At 39.0% G+C, this 6,080-nt stretch overlaps 1 protein-coding gene and 1 pseudogene across 1 annotated transcript in view; both read left to right on the top strand.

Moving 5' to 3' along the window:
- DNAH12 (dynein axonemal heavy chain 12) overlaps positions 1 to 6,080 on the top strand; it is a 62,465-nt gene that overhangs the window by 33,989 nt on the left and 22,396 nt on the right. The window lies entirely within an intron of this gene.
- On the top strand, positions 3,602 to 5,202 carry LOC100965370 (annotated as a pseudogene).

Here is a 6,080-nt window from a genome sequence, read left to right on the forward strand (position 1 = left end):
GGCACTACTGTGAATGGAATGGAATCCTTGATTGTTTTTTCAGCTTGGCTGCTGTTGGTATATATAAAGGCTACCGATTTATGAGTGTTGATTTTGTAACCTGATATGCTGCTGTATTCCTTGATAACTTCTAAAAGTTTTGTAGTATATCCCTGGTGTCTTCCAGATATACAATCATATCATCTGCGAAAAGTGAAAGTTTAATCTCTTGATCGCCTTTTCTTTCCTAATTGTGACGGCTAAAATTTCCATTACAATGTTAAAGAGCAATGGAGACAATGGGCAACCTTGTCTCCTTACTGATCTGAGTGGAAATGATTTCAATTTAACTCCATTCAGTACTATATTAGCTGTGGGTTTACTGTAGATGGCCTCTGTCAGTTTAAGAAATGTCCTTTCTATACCAATTTTCTTAAGTGTTCTGATTATGAAGGGATGCTGGATATTATCAAAAGCTTTTTCTGCATCAATTGAAAGAATCATATGGTCTTTGTTTTTTGATTTGTTTATGTAATGAATTATATTTATAGATTTATGTATGTTGAACCATCCTTGAGATCCTGGGATAAAACCTACTTGGTCATAGTGTATAATTTGTTTGATATGTTCCTGGATTTTGTTTGTTAGGATCTTGTTGAATGTTTTCACATCAATGTTCATTAGTGATATTGGTCTATAATTTTCTTTTCTTGTTGGGCCTTTTCCTGGTTTGGGGATCAAGGTGATGTTTGCTTCCTAGAATGTGTTGGGTAGTATTCTGTCTTTTTCTGTATTTTGGAAAAGGTTGAGTACTATAGGTACTAGTTCCTGTTTAAAGGTTTGGTGGAATTCTGATGTGAAGCCATCTGGTCCTGGGCTTTTCTTTTTAGGGAGATTTTGTATAGTTGATGCTATTTCAGAACTTGATATAGGCCTGTTCAACATTTCCATGTCATTCTAGCTAAGTCTTGGGAGGTGGCGTGCTTCCAAGTATTGGTCGGTTTCCTTCAAATTTTCATGTTTCTGGGAATAAAGTTTTTTGTAATATTCATTAAGGATTTTTTGAATTTCTAAGGGAACTGTTGTTATTTCATCTTTACTGTTTCTGATGATGAGATTAGAGATTTTACTCTTTTTTTTTACTTGGTTAGGCTGGCCAGAGGTTTATCTATTTTATTGACCTTTTCAAAAAACCAACTTTTTGATTTATTGATCTGTTGTATAATCCTTTTGTTTTCTATTTCGTTTAATTCTGCTCTAATTTTGGTTATTTCTTTTCTTCTGCTAGATTTGGGATTGGAATATTCTTCCTTTTCCAGTTAATGGTATTGTTTTTAATAGCAATTTGATTTGCATTCATAGTATATAAAAATACAATTAATTTTTGAATATTGATCCTGTATCATGAGACCATGCTAAACTCACTTATTGGTTCTAATAGCCATCATTTAAAAAAAATTCCTTAGAATTTTTTTTTTTTTTTGAGACAGTCTCACTATGTTGCCCTCAGTAGAGTGCTGGGGCATCATAGCTCACAGCAACTTTAAACTCTTGGGTTTAAGCTATTCTCTTGCTTCAGCCTCCCAAATAGCTGGGATTACAGGTGCCTGCTACCACACCTGGCTATTTTTTTTTATTGTAATTGTCATTGTTGTTTAGCAGGCCTGGGCTGGGCTGGAACCCACCAGCCGTGGTGTATGTAGCTGGCACTGTACCCACTGAGCTACAGGTGCCAAGTCAATTGCTTAGGATATGTGGCTGGATATTGTCATGTGGTTAAGTCCCTCGGGTTCATCTCTAGATTCTCTATTCTATTCCATACATCTGTGACTCTGTTTTTGTGCCAGTACCATACTGTTTTGTTCACTACAGCCTTGTAATGTAACCTGAAGTTAGGCAATGTGATGTCTCCAGATTATAGAAGAAGAGAGTGTGGGGAAAACACTTGAAGATATTGGCCTGGAAAAAACTTTATGAGGAAGACCCGCCTTGCAATGAGGAAGACTCCCCCTTGCAATTGCAGCAATACCAAAAATAAATAACTGGAACTTGATCAAGCTAAAAAGCTTTTGCATAGCTAAGCATACCACAAACATAGCAAACAGACAGCACTCAGAATGGGAGAAGATTTTTGCATGTTATGAATCTGACAAAGGCCTGATAACTGGAATCTACAGACAACTCAAATGAGACAAGAAAAGTACAAACAACCCTCTCTATAAGTGGGCAAGAGATTTGTACAGAAACTTCTCCAAGGATGATAGACGAATGGCCAACAAACACATGAAAAAATGCTCATAATCTTTAATCATCAGAGAAATGCAAATCAAAACCACTCTATGATATCACCTAACCCCAACATAATTAACCCACATCACAAAGTCTTGAAACACCCAATGCTGGCATGGATGCAGAGAGAAGGAAACACTTCTACACTGCTGGTGGGATTGCAAATTAGTATAATCCTTTTAGAGGGAAGTATGGAGAATTCTCAAAGATCTAAATATAGACCTTCCATTTGATCCTACAGTCCCATTACTAGGTATTTACCCAGAAGAACAAAAATCATTTTATCACAAAGGCATTTGGACTAGAATGCTTATTGTGGCTCAATTCTTAATTGCCAAGTCACAGAAGCAAGTTAAGTGTCCATCAACCCATGAATGATCAACGAACTGTAGTATATGTATGCCACAGAATATTATTCAGCCATTAAAAAAGATGGAGACTTTACATCTTTTCCATTTACCGAAATGGAGTTGAAATACATTCTTCTTAGTAAACTATTGCAAGAATGGAAAAATAAATATCCAGTGTACTCCATACTTATATGAAATCAATATAGAAACAATTACATGTTCCTAAGAACAATAAAACACTATTATAGTACAGTTTGGGGGTAGAGGGAAGTGGGAGGGAAGAGGAGGGAGGACATATGGCAGAAGGAGGGAGGGCATGAGGTGGGATCTCACCTAATGTGCACATTGTGAGGGTATATAACACGCCCCCAAGTGAGGGGCTCTTATACAAATAGAACTTTACTCTGGAAGTGAGAACAATGTAACCAAAATATCGTACCCTCGTATTAATTTGAATAAAGTTAAAAAACAAATATAGTATATTTCTATATGTTAGGAGCCAAACAAAATATATATGTATTATTTTATATGTCTCTTTTTTAAACAGTTCTTTTAATTTCAAAATTCAAGTATTATGAGGATGCAAATGTTTTGGTTACATAAATTGCTTTTGTATAATTTAAGTTAAAGTCATAAGTGTGCCCATCATCCAGATAGTGTGTGTTGTACCTGTTAGGTGTGAATTTACCTCCTTCCCCCTCCCACCTGCTTGATTTCCTATGAGTGTTATTTCCACAGGGGTACACAAGTGTTGATCGATTAGTGCCAATTTGGTAATGAGTACATGCAGTCTTTGCTTTTCCATTCTTGTCATATTTCACTTGGAAGAATGGTCTTGGGCAGTGCCTGTGGCTCAAGGAGAGGGCACCGGTCCCATATACTGGAGGTGGTGGGTTCAAACCTGGCCCCAGCCAAAAAAAAAAAAAAAAGAATAGTCTCTAGGCAGGTCGCTGTCTGATGTCTGGGGGTGAAGCATTTCTGGGTCCAGATCTTTCTGCGGCAAACATGACCAAGGGCCTTGTGCTAGGAATCTATTCTAAAGAGAAAGAAGATAATGGGTCACAGTTTACAACCACAGGAGAGAATTTTAATAAATTGGTGGCTGGAAAGCTGAGAGAAGTTTTGAACTTATCTGGACCACCTCTGAAGGCAGGCAAGACCCGAACTTTTTATGGTCTGCATCAGGACTTCCCCAGTGTGGTGCTAGTCAGCCTCGGCAAAAAGGGAGCTGGAATCGACGACCAGGAAAACTGGCACGAAGGAAAAGACAATATCAGAGCTGCTATTGCAGCGGGATGCAGGCAAGTTCAGGACCTGGAGCTGTCCTCTGTGGAGGTGGATCCCTGCCCAGGCCGCTGCATAAGGAGTTGTGCTTGGTCTCTAGAGTACGATGACCTAAAGCAGAAAAAGAAGACGCCTGTGGCAGTGAGGCTCTACCGAAGTGGGGACCAAGAGGCCTGGCAGAGGGGAGTCCTTTGTGCTTCCGTGAAGAATCTGGCACGCCACCTGATGGAGACCCCGGCCAATGAGATGACACCAATCAGATTTGCCGAAATTATTGAGAAGAATCTCATAAATGCTAATAGCAAAACAGAGGTCTATATCAAACCCAAGTCTTGGATTGAGGAACAGACTATGGGATCATTCCTAAGTGTGGCCAAAGGGTCTGACGAGCCCCCTGTGTTCTTGGAAATTCACTACACGGGTAGCCCAAATGCAAGTGAACAGCCCCTGGTGCTTGTCAGGAAGGGAATTACATTTGACAGTGGTGGTATCTCCATCAAGGCTTCTGCAGACATGGACCTCATAAGGGCAAACATGGGAGGAGCTGCAACTATCTGTTCAGCCATCATGTCTGTGACAAAGCTTAATTTGCCTATTAATGTCATAGGTTTGGCTCCTCTTTGTGAAAATACCCAGTGGCAGGGCCAACAAGCCTGGGGATATTGTCAGAGCCAGGAATGGGAAGACCATACAGGTTGATAACACTGACACTGAGGAAAGGCTCATCCTGGCTGACACGCTCTGTTTTGCACACACCTTTAACCCCAAGGTCATCATCAACACCGCCACCTTAACAGATGCCATGGACATAGCTTTGGGTTCAGGTGCCACTGGAGTCTTTACCAATTCATCCTAGTTCTGGAACAAACTATTTGAAGCCAGTATTGAAACAGGGGACCATGTCTAGAGGATGCCTCTTTCTGAACATTATACAAAACAAGTGGTAGATTGCCAACTTGCTGAAGTTAATAACATTGAGGAAATATCGCTCTGTGGGAGCATGCACAGCAGCAGCATTCCTGAAAGAGTTTGTGACTCATCCTAAGTGGGCACATTGAGACATAGCAGGTGTGATGACCAACAAAGACAAGGTTCCATATCTACGGAAAGGCATGACTGTGAGGCCCACTAGGACCCTGACAGAGTTTTTGCTGCATTTCAGCCAAAACAGTGCTTAGTTCAGATGCCCAGCCATTTCTTCATTCTGTCTTGGGTTGGACAGTTGAGCATCAAAAGATTTTTGAATGAATGTACGAAAATCTTGGAAACAAGGGATGATATTTAAAAATGTAGAATTCCAATAAAATTTGTATGCCTTGTTGTTTTTTTTTTCATTTTATGCAAAGATTGTCTTGGTTGGCAAGGATTTTTAAGATACTCTATCAGTGATGATTAAATTTTATAAAACTTCCTAATCACTTCTCAGAGTATATGTTTTTAATTGAGAAGCAAAATGTTATTTCAGATTTGTGATGCTAGTAATGTGAGCAAACTAGAAGTTACTATGCAGTTGTCAGAAATAAATAAATCCAACTTTAAAAAGAAAAAAAAAAAAAGAAGAATGGTCTCTAGTTCTAGCCAGGTATTAGTTCACCGTTTATTACTGGCTGAGTCCATGGTATACATATACCACATTTTATTAATCCACTCATGTGTTGATGGGCATTTGGGTTGTTTCCACATCTTTGCAATTGTGAATTATGCTGCTATAAATATTTGAGTTCACGTGTCTTTTTAATAAATTTCTTTTTTTCCCCCTTTGGGTAAATACCCAGTAGTGGGATTGTTGGATCACATGGTAGGTCTGATTTAGTTTTTGAGATATCTCCATACTAGATAGAGTTTTTTCCTAGTTTGCAGTCCCGCCCAAAGTGCCTTAAGTTTTCCTATCTCTGTGCACCCAGGCCAGTATTTGTTGTTTTGGAACTTTTTGATAGAAACTATTCTGAACTTCAGTTAGGTGCTATCTCATTGTGGTTTTGATTTGCATTTCCCTGATGATTAGAGATGTTGAACATTTTTTCATATCTTTTGGCCCCTAATTTATCTTCCTTTGAAGACTTTCTGTTTATGTCTTTTCCATACTTTTTTTTTTTTTTTTTTTTTGAGACAGAGCCTCAAGCTGTCCCCCTGGGTAGAGTGCCATGGCATTACAGCTCACAGCATCCTCCAACTCCT

This window comes from Otolemur garnettii, unplaced genomic scaffold (assembly GCF_000181295.1).
Source record: "Otolemur garnettii isolate 467f Iridium unplaced genomic scaffold, OtoGar3 scaffold00015, whole genome shotgun sequence".
Classification (NCBI taxonomy): Eukaryota; Metazoa; Chordata; class Mammalia; order Primates; family Galagidae; genus Otolemur; species Otolemur garnettii.